Source organism: Mya arenaria, chromosome 2, assembly GCF_026914265.1.
Source record: "Mya arenaria isolate MELC-2E11 chromosome 2, ASM2691426v1".
In the NCBI taxonomy this organism is placed as follows: domain Eukaryota; kingdom Metazoa; phylum Mollusca; class Bivalvia; order Myida; family Myidae; genus Mya; species Mya arenaria.
The window spans coordinates 1642636-1656090 of NC_069123.1; the positions used below are offsets into that span (position 1 = coordinate 1642636).

General features: G+C 33.7%; 1 protein-coding gene across 7 annotated transcripts in view; it reads left to right on the forward strand.

The window, feature by feature from the left end:
• LOC128225070 (solute carrier organic anion transporter family member 4A1-like) overlaps window positions 1-13455 on the forward strand; it is a 102479-nt gene that overhangs the window by 43472 nt on the left and 45552 nt on the right. For all 7 annotated transcript variants that reach the window (XM_052935083.1, XM_052935082.1, XM_052935085.1 and 4 more), the window contains one exon: window positions 5097-5155. The gene's annotated coding sequence lies outside the window, so the exon portion shown is untranslated. The remainder of the gene's footprint in view (window positions 1-5096; window positions 5156-13455) is intronic.

Consider the following 13455-nt stretch of genomic DNA (forward strand, 5'->3'; position numbering starts at 1 on the left):
TTCTTTGCATGATTGTTTTTGTTGAAGTGGTCTTTTCTTAACTCTGGAAGCCTTTCGTTGTCTGAGACTTTGACATCCATCTTCCAACCTGAAAAATATTTCTTTTATTTATTTGTACTGCCAACATTTTCAAATAACTAACGGCCAGTTGGTTATCAAATCAGTGCGAATTAAGATTTCAATGTTGCAGGTATATAAATTAATGATAGCTTATTTAATTCTTTCGAACCAAAGAGCTCAAATTTATTGAGTCTGATTTTTTTTTTAAAGATTCTCATTAGTGTTTGTCTGTTACATATAAAATCCACTCCACACATCCAACCATATTGTTTTCAAAACCAGAATGAAAATCTTACCATTTGCTTTAAAAAATAGTCTACTCACTGATGGATTTGACAATTTACGGCTTTGAATGTTTTTCTCCTTCACTGGTTGATTCTTTTGAGGACTGATGATTTATTTGTTAGCTCCTTTGGGTTGGCTAAAATAGACGAAACAACATTTCAGACACTTAACCATAATTTGCTTGCATAGTGGTTATTTAAAAGGTCAAGGGTTGGCAGCGATGCAAAAGTCCATTGAAGGACCAAAATTTAAAAATGTTAAAAAAATCAATTTCTTCTTAGTTTTGAGGTTCAATATTTAACAAGCATGATTCATACCCATTTATCCATTGCAACATGAGGAGCTGTAATTAGGATTTGAGCATATTTTATGATATAAGATTTTATCAGATTTCAAATCAAAAAGCTATATTGTCTTTAAACAAAAAGAGTATATTTGTGACTGAGTCGAAGTTATTGAAACTGTCCAATCAACAATGTCTTTGTTTTGATTGCAGCTATATTTAAAAAGATATTAACATATTTGTAACCCGGAAATGATCTCTCATCCACTACTTTTCATTATTAACCTGAAGAACTTTTTTTTTTTATTTGACAAGATATAATAACGAACTCACAACATTGTTAAATAGGTAGTCTGGAGCATTTTGACATGAAAACAAAGTGATAATGTAAACAGACTTTTTAGAATAAATGTGAAAGTTTTTTTTTATAAAAAATATTAATATTCTATTGTAAAATTTGTTAACTCCCTACTAACATGTCGCCAAAAATATATGTTTCACTCCCCTAAAAGATCGTTCCTCAAAACAATAAAAACTTTTTAAAGGTTTTAGTTTTTGACCTTCCCCACCCACTTTTGCATCGCTGCCGGCCCATTACAATTGATCCTTTTTCTCGACAAAAATAGCTTACCAACGTTAAGAAACAAATTTAAAAGCTGCTTTAATATATATATATATATATATATATATATTAAGTATTAGCTGAACGCTAGTCAGCAAGCATTTAACTGTGTTTCTACACAAACGTATTTCGTATGTTTGTCGCGAAAATGTATTACAACAAAACATATTTGCTCATTACTTCAAAATGTTGCTATGTTATTTTAAACAATAATATTAGCGTAAAAGATCGTTATAAACGTTACTGAATTATACTCCTTACATCGCTTGAACTTACCTTAAATAAACGAAACAAGACATCAGTTTATTTGGCGCATTATTTCGACAAAAATGGCGGGCGTTCGAAACTATCTCCGCCAGTGAAGAGCGTTTCTTCTTAAATGCGTAACCGTTAGAATATAGTTATATAGCTACGTTAGAATATGGCTATAGTATTTTGTAAATATTATATTTAACCGGTTTAACAACTAATTAACCAGTGTTGACCACAGGTGCTCGTCACATTGCCTGGATACAGTAATTTTATATAAAATAAAATATTTTTTGTATATTTTTTTTATTTTTTATTTTTTTTTTGACAAGATAATGAATATATGTCATTTTAAAAAATATTCCACATTTTTCATGAAAAAAGTTACTAATAACTTGACAAAATCTTGACAAAAAATAAATAAAAAAATCTATTAAAAAAAAATATATAAAAAATATAAATTATCCATGGCACCTTACATGATACATATGATATATGTGGTGCTTTAATTAAAATAAATTTAATTTTAATGTTCATGTTATTTTGATATGGAATTTTCTTTATGTTTGTTATTTTTTTATTTATAATCTTTGGGTTATAACTGGGCCAAATGTGTTACACTAAATGCACCAGCCAGTTGTAACCACAGCTACCTCAACTTCCTGCCTGTTGCTGATGCAACTACTTGTTTTTGTACAAGTTTCCTTTCAAAGACATATATATGCAGAACATTTTAAGAACTTGCCATGTTCATAAGCTGTTCCTATGATGTGCCAAATTGTTTAAAAAGAACATTTCAAGAACATATTAAGAACATAAAAGTTCATAAACTATTCTTTAAATGTGCCAACTTGTCTTTATGAACAGTTCAAGAACATTTTAAGTGCAAACACTATTCATGAACAGTTCTTATATTGTACTAGACTTTAATATAGAACAGTATTAGAACAACAATAGTCTTTAAAAAATTCAAGAACTGTTCTTAAAAAGTATTCTTGAACTGTTCAAGTACAACTGTTCTTAAAAGTGATCAGTTACTGTTCTAGTACAGTTTTGCATAGTTCTTGAACAGTAATTAAACACAAGAACATCATTTCACAGAGGAATGGAGCATAGATGCTCGGTAATGAGCAAATGCTCTATTTCCCACAATGTTTTCAAAGGTTTTCAAATTTGGCATTCTTCCTTTCCAATAGATATTCTTCCTTTCCATCAGATGCTTTCGTTGTGGATGAGTCTAAAATTAGCAGAACAGCTGGTAAAGGGTTAATACTGAAACACAACTTCTGTTGTTGACAAGTTGTGTGTTTACTAAATATCAGTAAAGAATAAGACCACATTTATTAAGTTGCTATTTCTGTTATTTACCAAAATCAACAAATCATTTTTAGACTTATCCAAAGTAAAGAATTAGATAAAAAAGGATGATGGTAGACTATGGTAAGCTGTCACAGTGGCTGACCATGGTCAACCTTGGTGTACCATGGTAGACCATGGTTGAAATGGTGACTCTCGGAGTAAAACTTTTGTACCATGGTCTACTGTGGGTTTTTTCACGGTACTTGATGGTTGACCTTCAAAAACCATGGTATACCATGGTGATCTTTTTTTGTACCATGGTAGACCATGGTCGACCATGGTCAAACCATGGTATACCATGGTGATATTTTTTTGTACCATGGTAGACCATGGTCGACCACGGTCGACCATGGTCGACCGTGGTCCAGGCAATGATTTTCCCATGGTACTTGATGGTTAACCATGATAAAACATGGTTGACCGTCAAAAACTGTCAAAAAACCGTGGGGACCATGGTCGACCATGGTCATTATTTCGCCGGGGTGGCAAGGTTGGGTTCTGAGTGACTCTCTTTTTCAATTTCTCAAGGATGTGCGAGGTTGGGTTCTGAGTGACTATCTTTTTCAATTTCTCAGGGATGGGCGAGGATAGGTTCTGAGTGGCTCTCTTTTTCAATTTCTCAGGGATGGGTGAGGTTAGGTTCAGAGTGACTCTCTTTTCAATTTATCCGGGACGGGCTAGGTTGGGTTCTGAGTTACCCTCTTTTCAATTTCTCAGGGAGGGGCGAGGTTGGGTTCCGTGTGACCCTCTGTTTCAACTTCCCAGGGATGGGCAAGGTTGGAGTCCAAGATACCCTCATTTTCATTTTATTTCGGGACTGGCTAGTTTGGGTTCTTTAAAGTAGCCCTCTTTTTTTCATATTCTCAGACAGGGTTAGGTTGGGTTTTGAGTGACCCCCTTTTTTGAATATTTCAGGGATAGGCTAGGTTGGGGAACTGATTTACCATAATGAGTTTGCATACCTATTCTGGACAATGTTTATGTTCAAAAGGGACATTATTTAAGGGGCAAGTTTTTAAGTAGATTTTGCATAAAACAAAATCAATAATTTTATCATAGTTGCCTAATTGAACAAATGTTGCATGTATTGTATGTCAATTGAATGCCAAATTTCAGCACCACTGGTAAAAATCTTTGAAAAGCAAATCACAGAGTTTGTAGAAGATAAATCAAGTAAATGAGTTCTGAATGACAGAAGCAATCATTTCAATTGACAGCTCTCATTTTATCTCTTTCATGTCGTTTTGTCAGGGGTGGAGAAAGCTTGCACACTAAGTACCATTATGATAATTCTTCTGCAGTTAAGGTTCCCATTTATCATAAGATTTCTTTTTAATAGTGCCATTTGAACATTATGTTAAATTTAGAGATGCCTATGTTTGGAAACGTTTATACTTAGGGAAGAAAATTTCGACTATGTATAATTTATCTATAAATTTAGTTTATTTTTTTTGCAATATAAATTTAGTCCTTTAAAATCTCTAATTTAAGTAAATAAAGTATCAAAGCTTTGTAACATGTTTTTATAATGTGTTTTATTAAGCTATATTATCACTTCCTGTATAAAACCACAAAACCAACAGCGTTAATGTAATTTATTTGTATAAATTTAGTTATTTAAAATCCAGAATTTAAGCTACTTGAGTATGAATTTTGTCGCAAATTTTTATTTAGTTTTATAATGCGACTTATTAATTAAAGTGACACTCTTATTCCAACTAATTACATACACATGCAAAACAAATTTTGAGTGATACACCCAGGTCCCTCAACTACTTACTAAATAATGCACTTGTGGAAAATATTAATAACTATTTACAATATTATAACCATATATTTAATAGCTGAAAATGCAAAAATATTAAATGATTGGTGAATGCTAATAGATATACTGCAATCTGCTTATAATAGTCAAATAAGGCAGCAATACTGTGTTTTCTGCACATTTCTTTTAAATTAAACTCGGTATCCTCCATAAGATCTATTGTTTTCGACATTTGTTCATCCTTTACGGTATATTTAAACAATTGTATTAAATGTGTTAAATCTTATTTGGGAGTAATAGTGCATCTTTAAGGTATATTATCATTTGCTGTATGAAACCACAATAACAAACATCCATCAATTTCACAATGATGCACACCCATAGCACAGATGCAATTATATTTCAGTTTTCGCTTTATACGCCATGATACGCTACAGTTGCAATTTATAATGATTTATTTTGTTTTATTTCAGACCATGTCGCTGTCAAGTCGTGCGCGCTTGTAACAGAAATAAAAGGGCTGTTGTGGCAGGTAGGAATATGAGTTTTTAAGGAGATATCAGCATGATTTTAGAAAGATATGAAATTAAATTGATGTTTTAAAACTTCATTTTATAATACGTGGGGTTTATGCTATTATATAGGTTTAAAGCTACATTGACATATAGAAGGCTTTTATACCTGACAGCGAAATCTTCTTCATTATTTATCTAATGTGAGGTTCAATTTATAGAAAAGTCGAACCCAGCTGGCTCGAACTCCCAAGAACCAGAGAAAATACCTGAAGCCTCAGTAAAATCAAGGCAAGCAGGAATTCTTACATACAATATAAAGAAATGGGTCCTTAATATCCAAATCAAGCCAACGAGTGATTCAAGCCAAATCAGTTGGAGCCAACGCGGTTGGACTGTATAATCAATGGTAACTACTGCGTTTTAGTCAGTTCCCAACCATTGGACATAATGCCATACTAAGTTGGTTTTAGCATCATCGTTTGTGTAGGTTTCCATCCTTCAGAATCGAAAAAAAGAAACAGTTATCAAAATAAAGCTTCTCCATTTTTTAAAGAAGGTTTCTAAGGCTAAAAATTTGAAATAAAGGCATCATTATCCTCGGATACTCCAAAAACACTACTGCGCTTATATGCTTCTTTGTGTACATTGGATGAATGGCTTGGTAATCATGAATGATTAATGAGGGTGTTAAATCATTGGTTCCGCAAGGTACCTGTACAGAAATAAGCACAGACACTCTTTCTAATGTTTCCCCGTTGCAAAAAAAAATCTGGCGAAAGCTCAAAATGAACTCAGCCTGCCTTATCATTACAAATTGTAAAAATGCCACTTAGACCACTTGCCTGTGGAGACAACTGACAATGCAGTACACTCCCCATTGTTGAGGAGTGTTTTATTGTTACATGCAATTTCATTGGAATAAGAGTTGTCTCCCCTGCCTCATGCATATTCATTAAAACGAGATTTTGTCAGTCAATTTTCTCCCACTGTATGTATAAAGTGTATCGGAAGTAAGTACTGTGGAAATATATATGGTTGCCAATGATGAGGCATCATATTCAGGTCTGCAAATGCATAGGATGCTTTCTTTATGATTATAAGCTATTGGTGAAATCTTTTATATAAAAAGTATTTGATTCGTTTTTTTCTATTACACTTTGTTTGCTTTATTCCTGCCAATGAGTGGTATATTTCAAATTGGAACCTCAGAGTGGCACTAAAATATAGAATGAATTTGGTACAGCCTTGTCAGGCCGTATTAAGATTTCATTTTTCATGGGTAATAACTCAAGTTTAATAAAGCAAAACAAAAATGAATAAAATAAGAAAAAATCTGGGAAATTGTGTCATGAATGATAATTTCAATACTGGGTAGATATATATATATATTTTTTTTTTAAATTATGAATGTTTAAGTATTATTGCATATTATATTATTTTGATCATCAATACAAGAATGAACAAATGAAGTCTGCGGAATACCCCAGACAATTAGAAAGGTTTTATTGGGCTCGTAATCTAGATATGGAGTTTTTATATAGTTCTTTTATGCCTTGTTTTGCCATTAGTTATGGGTCATAAAGCACCAATAAAGAGATAAGCGCAGGTCATAAACCACCAAGTTAGAGGCAAGTGGTCAGATGAATTTGAAAATGAACATTTATGGTAAAATTTTATTTTGAAAAGAATCATTATGACTAAGCAATAAATGTGTAATTATGTGGAAATTCAGCAAAGTGTTTGAAAATCAAATAAAAAAAATTATATGCTATTTTATATGGAAAATTAAAAAAAGCTTGTCTGTTTGTCTGAGAAAAGGTCAAAATATCACAATTATTATAGTTTTGCACCTTCAATCCAAGTTATTGAAATTATGCACCAGTCAATTGTAACTACGGCCCTCCCAGGTCCGGGGAATAGCAGAGACTTTGACTTTCGGTCCAGCCAAGCCCGGGTGAAATCCCCGCCCTGGGAAGACAAACTGCTGGTAAAATCCCCCCAAATGCCCCCGCACCCCAGGGACCCTAGGTAAGGAACATTCCCCACTATTTTTGGCGCAAGACAAAACCACCACATTCTACCGGCACTGCACGGTCACCTGAAAGGTAAAAACACGGCCCATTTCCCCCACTATCCCCAGTATATCCCTGGACCTGGGGTCCGTGGTTATAATTGACTGGTAAATTATACATGAACAGTCTTTGAGTGCAAGTGTTTAATTCCTATCCTGAGGGTAGTGGACGCCATAACTGTTTTGAACCATGTTGTCAGCCTTTTGATTTATCTGCCTGCAAGTTATTGAACGGTTAAGCTCCACCTACTTCTTATCATTCATATATGGGAGTTAACGTATAAAAAACATTAACAAAGGAAACACTCTGATATGGTTTACAAGCTTTGGTTTTGTTCAGGAAAGATGCTGTCTTGCAAAAACTAAACCACATCAAAATGCACATGCAACAGAAAGATATTTCCTTGTGATGAAACTTGGTCTACATGTAACCAATTCACATGAAACTTATTGATGTCAACATGTAACCAATTCACATGAAATTTGGTCCACATTATGAAACTATGTCCACATGTGACCAATTCACATGGAACTTATTGTCAACATGTAACTAATTAACATTGAAATTTGTCCACTATTAACCAATCGACATGAAACTTGTTCCACATGCAACCAATTCACATAAAACTATGTCCTTTTGACCAATTTACATGAAACTATATCCACATGTAACCAACATATTGGCAGTTCTATTTCACTCTGGCCAGAATATATTGTCTTGTGCCCTTGTTCAACCATGTAAATTTGAGAAATTTTATCATCTGCAAAAAATTACAAGTGATATGCATTTATATTCTGTTTGTAAGAAGGCAGACTAAAAATAGAGATTTATGTGAGCATCTGCAAGCGTCATTGCAAGCTAGAAGTTTTATGCGTTTATATTCTGTTTGTATGAAGGCTGACGCTATGTGCCAGATTATGTATAATGTTGTCTTTATGCTGGTGATATGGGATTTGTTTCACTAATTGCATAACATATTTTCTTAGCTTTATGCGCAATATATTAATGGCTTCCATTAAAGAACCATCTAAATATGATATTGCAACATCATTAAATGCGCACATTTCTGTGTCAGAACAGATATACTTATTTAACATTACATTAGTTAATTTGTCCAACATTTAGCGGATAGATAAATTTCCTTAACAAGACTTGGGCTGTGTGTCAAAATGACATTTTTTCACTCTCTCCTGACATAATTTTTGTATTTCAAATATGACATGCAAATTGTTACTACTAAGTTGGTCGCATTAATTTTCCCTTCATTTCAAATGAGTGAATATTTTGTTGTTTTTGATTTAAATACACAATGAAATGTTAATCTCTTTAAATTGCTCCTCTTTGTAATTGAGTGGACATTTTGTTGTCATATTAAATATAAAGTGAAATATTACCTCAAAAAACTAGGTTTTTGAGCAATTAACAAGATTTTGAAGAGATCTCCTTCGACTTTTAATTCTAAAAAACTATTTACTCTATATTTTTTTTAGTATTTTTGTGTCGGTAATTAAAAGCCTCCAGCGAAGCAATTAACTTTCAATCTTTCTAAACACAGTTTCTTATCTTTTAAATGTTGTTATTTTAACCATTTGTTGTTTGCAAAACTTCAAAAGACTTTAAAAACAATCCCCAAAGATACTTCAATTAAAAGATGCTGAGAGAAAGGTAAGAAGACATAATTGTTTTTCTAAATTGCAAAACATGAAACTGATGAATGAGCAGTTTCTCATGGCCATTTGAGTTGTGATGCTGTAATTTGTGTATATTGGTAAGTGTTCAATATAACCAGTAGCTGTTGAAAATTTCCAGTCAAGAAATGACCTTGACCTTTTATGTTAAGCGATGCCCCACTTAACTCAGCCTTTTAGTTTTAGAAAGGTCGCAAAACTAATGTTTTTATGCACCACTCAGTTGTAACCACGGCCCCCCCAGGTCAGGGTTTATACTGGGGATAGCCGGGGAAATGGGCCATGTTTATACCTTCTTGGTGACCCCACAGTGCCGGGTGAATGCGGGTGTTTTTTTCGTCGTGCCAAAAATAGCGTGGAATGGGCCTTATCTAGGGTAATGGGTTGCGGGGGCACTTGGCGGGGATTTTACCAGCAGGGCGGGGATTTTACCCAGGGTTTGCTAGACTGAAAGTCAATGTCCCCGCTATCCCCCAGGACCTGGGGGGGGGGCGTGGTTACAATTGACTGGTTCGTTATGTCACCCTGGCAGGCTGCGAACGACAAAGTATTGAGCAGCTAGGATGTGGCAACCTCAATAATTACATGACATCATGATTTTACACTTCTTGGGACTGCTAAACTAGAAGTGTTCCTCAATGGGTTAAAAACAGTTATTTAACTGTCATATATTCCATATATAAGATATCATTTAGAGTGTATAATGATTGATCAAAATAATGACAAAAAGAGAAAGGAATTAGTGCCATGAAATAATGAAATGTGACATATGTCATGTAATGCAATTTAGAGCATGCTTTATTCTAAGATATCAGTTAATTGAAATATCAGGAAAACTAAACTAAATGTGACTGGGCTAATTTCATTTGTAACCTTTTCTCTTGGCATACGATTTTTTACAATTTTGGAGGAAGACTTAAAATGTCTTTGACATTCTAATGCCATACTAATTTTATTCATCCATCATTGCCATAAAGTGCATTGCAACATATTTTCTCTGCAAAACTTCTCTTTAGCATATTAATAGTTGGATGGAAATGTTTAGTGGAAGCAATTTGTAAAGCTGATGATGACTTGAATTTATAGCTGCTTTTGAATTCATCCTTTTAAATCAATCACATGAGGTTTTTCTACTCTACTTTGGATGGATATCAGTGAGAGTTTTTTTCAGCCCTTTTTGGGCCAAAATTTGGCCACTTTTCCCTGCTGAAAAAGTATAGATTTTTCACCTACCAAGGTAAAAAAATCCTCTTTAACAATTAAATAAATATATTATACCGGTATATATATATTTGAGGAGCTTTGAACTCCAAACATTTAGCAAATGTTGCAATTTAGAGCCATAAATGAATTCATGTTGATAGTTTTGTTGAATGAAATAATTTTGTTACTTTTTCCTCTTTTTGCCAAATTGACACTATTTTTCTGCTATTAAAGGAACCTGCCACCATTCCCTTAAAAGTAAGAAAAAAACCACTGGATATGCATGGGCGTTATCATAAAAGAATCTCTTATTGAAGTTATAATGATAAAAAGATAAAATTATTTCAATAAATTAAAATAATGCAAAAACTGACTGAAATCCATTTTTTTAAAAGATAATTTCGCATCAAAAAAGTTTATTTTCTGAATTTATCAGAGGGTTTTACATTGACGACTTATCAAAGCCTTAGATTTGTTTTCGATCAAAAACTTTCAGATCAAAACCTTAACATTAATTGTTTGTTTAATTTTCAGAATAATGAAAAAAACATTTAAGACATATATGTAGAGAAAGTAAGAAAAAAATTATCAAAACATTTTAAGTGAAAAATATTTAATTGCACTAGCGAATCCAGGAGCTGACCCTACACCAAATTATCCAAATTTACTTTTTATTTCAATAAGGGAGGAAAAAGGCTAGTACAATATGCTCGAAATGAACCAAATTCGGACTATTAATTGTTAAAATGTTCTGTGGAGAGTTCTTCGAACTTCTTCCATTACTTTAAATCAAAGGTTAAGCATTTAAGTTATGCTCCCTCTAAATTTAAATCCTGGATTGGCCCCTGCATTGCTGAACATTTTCAAACTCTGATTTTGTTCATTAACTATTTTACTTTCAATTTCTTGTGTTTTCTCATTTGTGTTCCAACTTTGGAACCATGTTTCTCCGAAAGTCTGGAACAGTTATTTAATATAAATGGATTAATTTCAATGACTGATCCATCCAAGGGGAACTTTTTCCATATGAACATTTCAAGTTAATTCGGTATAAAAAATATTGCATGAATTACACCAGGATGCATCATTTAAGATTTAATTAGACAAATGTCTTTTTGAGTGGACCCTGAAACCCCCTCTCCCCTGCCATGATGTTTAAAGTAAAATAGATTTTTAGTTTTCTGGTGATGGGAGTGCATGTCATTAGTCCCCCCCCCCCCCCTCATACTTAATAATGTTCAAAGCATAGAAATATATTTTTATGTTTCGGGTCAGGTATCAAGCGGTCAGGTATTACATATACGGCCATGCCTCACCCCCCACCCCAGTTTGCCAGCAAATGAAGTTTATTTTAACTTTAAGTCGAGACCTTTACAAATTAAAAGATTAATGTACCGTATATCTATTTTTACTGTTGTACCCCGCCCCAGTTATGAAATCCTGGACCCGCCACTGGTTTCCCATGGTGGGAGCCCACATCCTAAGTAAATGTGCCCCCAAGGTGCCTCGATCTAATGTGAAATTTTGACCCCCCCTCCCCCAGGCTAACATTTAATGTTTCACGAGAGCTTTCACATGACATGCTGCATTGAAAAAAATATAATTTCTCATGACGGTTAAGCACTTAATTTCCATTAAATCTTGCACAGAGCTTTGTGCATAGTATCATCTGTTCAGAATTTGATTCTTTTAAGAAATTGAGTCATTTTTTAAAATCTCTGGAATAATTTTTTTTTCAAGAGTAATTCAATTTGGGCGATTGGCTTTGAAAGACATTTCCTTTGTGTTCAGAATGATCTGTTTTCAGTATCTTAATACTATGGAGATTTTTAGCTGAAATTTGGAATTCCTAGAAAAGACAGGCCATCAGATTGAATAATGAAATTGCTTTTGTGTCTTGGAAAGCTGTAGTTTATAATGACTCATGCATTTTTGTGTCGCCTGCTGACACTTAGGGATTAGTTTGTCCTGCAGCTTCTGTCAATTTGCTGTACCGTCTTGAAACTTGGTACGCACATTGTTCATGGTCATTAGACGACCCCTATTGAAATTTGGGGCAATAGGTCAAAGGTAAAGGTCATTGTGACCTTTTCTGGCTGCTCTCATTAGAGGCGACGCATCCAATTTCAAATTTAGTTGTATAAAGTTATCTATTCTACTCAAATTCTTTCTTTGTAATTATTGAAACAGGATTTATAATCTGGTTGCATAAATGCAATGTTTAATTGGCTTAAGACATAACTCAGAGGCGGATTAAGGATTTGATATTAAGGGGGTATAACCTAGGGGTGTAAGCTTTGGACTTGCACCCCTTCCTCAGGACTGAAATTTATTTGGTTTAAAGTGTTGACAGGGGTTTGGGGCTACTCTTGCCCAAAAATCTTAACAATTTATTTTCGGAAATGGTGCATTTTGGCCGTTTTGTATTTTTTTCTCTTAAATTGAAATAAAAAGTAAAACTTGGATGATTTAGGGGGAGGGGATAGCCAGGGTGCATCCTCCCCCTTGATCTGCTACGGTAACTGTTGCCTATTACAACAACACCCATGTTAAATACAGGTAAACATACACTGCTAGGGTGTACCTGAAGTATTTTGAATTGCACACTTTTGAATAATGGAGTGAGCTAATGGCATTTAAATGATATTATGATGGGTTATGCTTGGAACTTTTTGAAAAAGTAGGTAATGAAATAACAATTTTCAAGCATTTTGAACGCCAACATAACGCCAACATAACAATCCTAAACCAGTCAAATGTTGCATACATTAAGGGTAGACCCTCTAAACCATTCATTTTTATTCCTTATTTCGAGACTTAATTAAAGGACTTAATTGTCATTTCATGGGAACTAAAATTGTTTTTATGTGCCGGCTTGTACTGTAGAAAGGTTAGTTATGACCCGCTGCTTGCTGAAGTTATTAAGTACTATATACTGTAGTAATGATAATAATAATAAGTATGAAAATAAGATAATATAATTATACTATTACTTGATAATTCATCATCATGTCAAATAACAGCTAGACTCCGAGGTTGGCCATCTTAATGGTAACAATCATTTCTTCATTTTTCTGCTGAATGCAAGAATGGCGTCATTGTTAGAAAATAAATAGATGTGTGGCCTTTTAGGATAGGATATTCGTCTTTTGTCAATGACAAGAAAGCGTTTATATTTCATGGTGTTCACAATAGTTCAGCCTCATTTGTGTGGTCAAACTGTTCAGTTTTTACAACAGGTCCATAAATTTCACATGCCAGACCATGGTGTGTTTTGTAGACAAATATTAGCTTGAGTAATGAACTAGTAAGAAAAAACTGCAGGGTTGAATAAAGGTCAAATTCATGGGATTT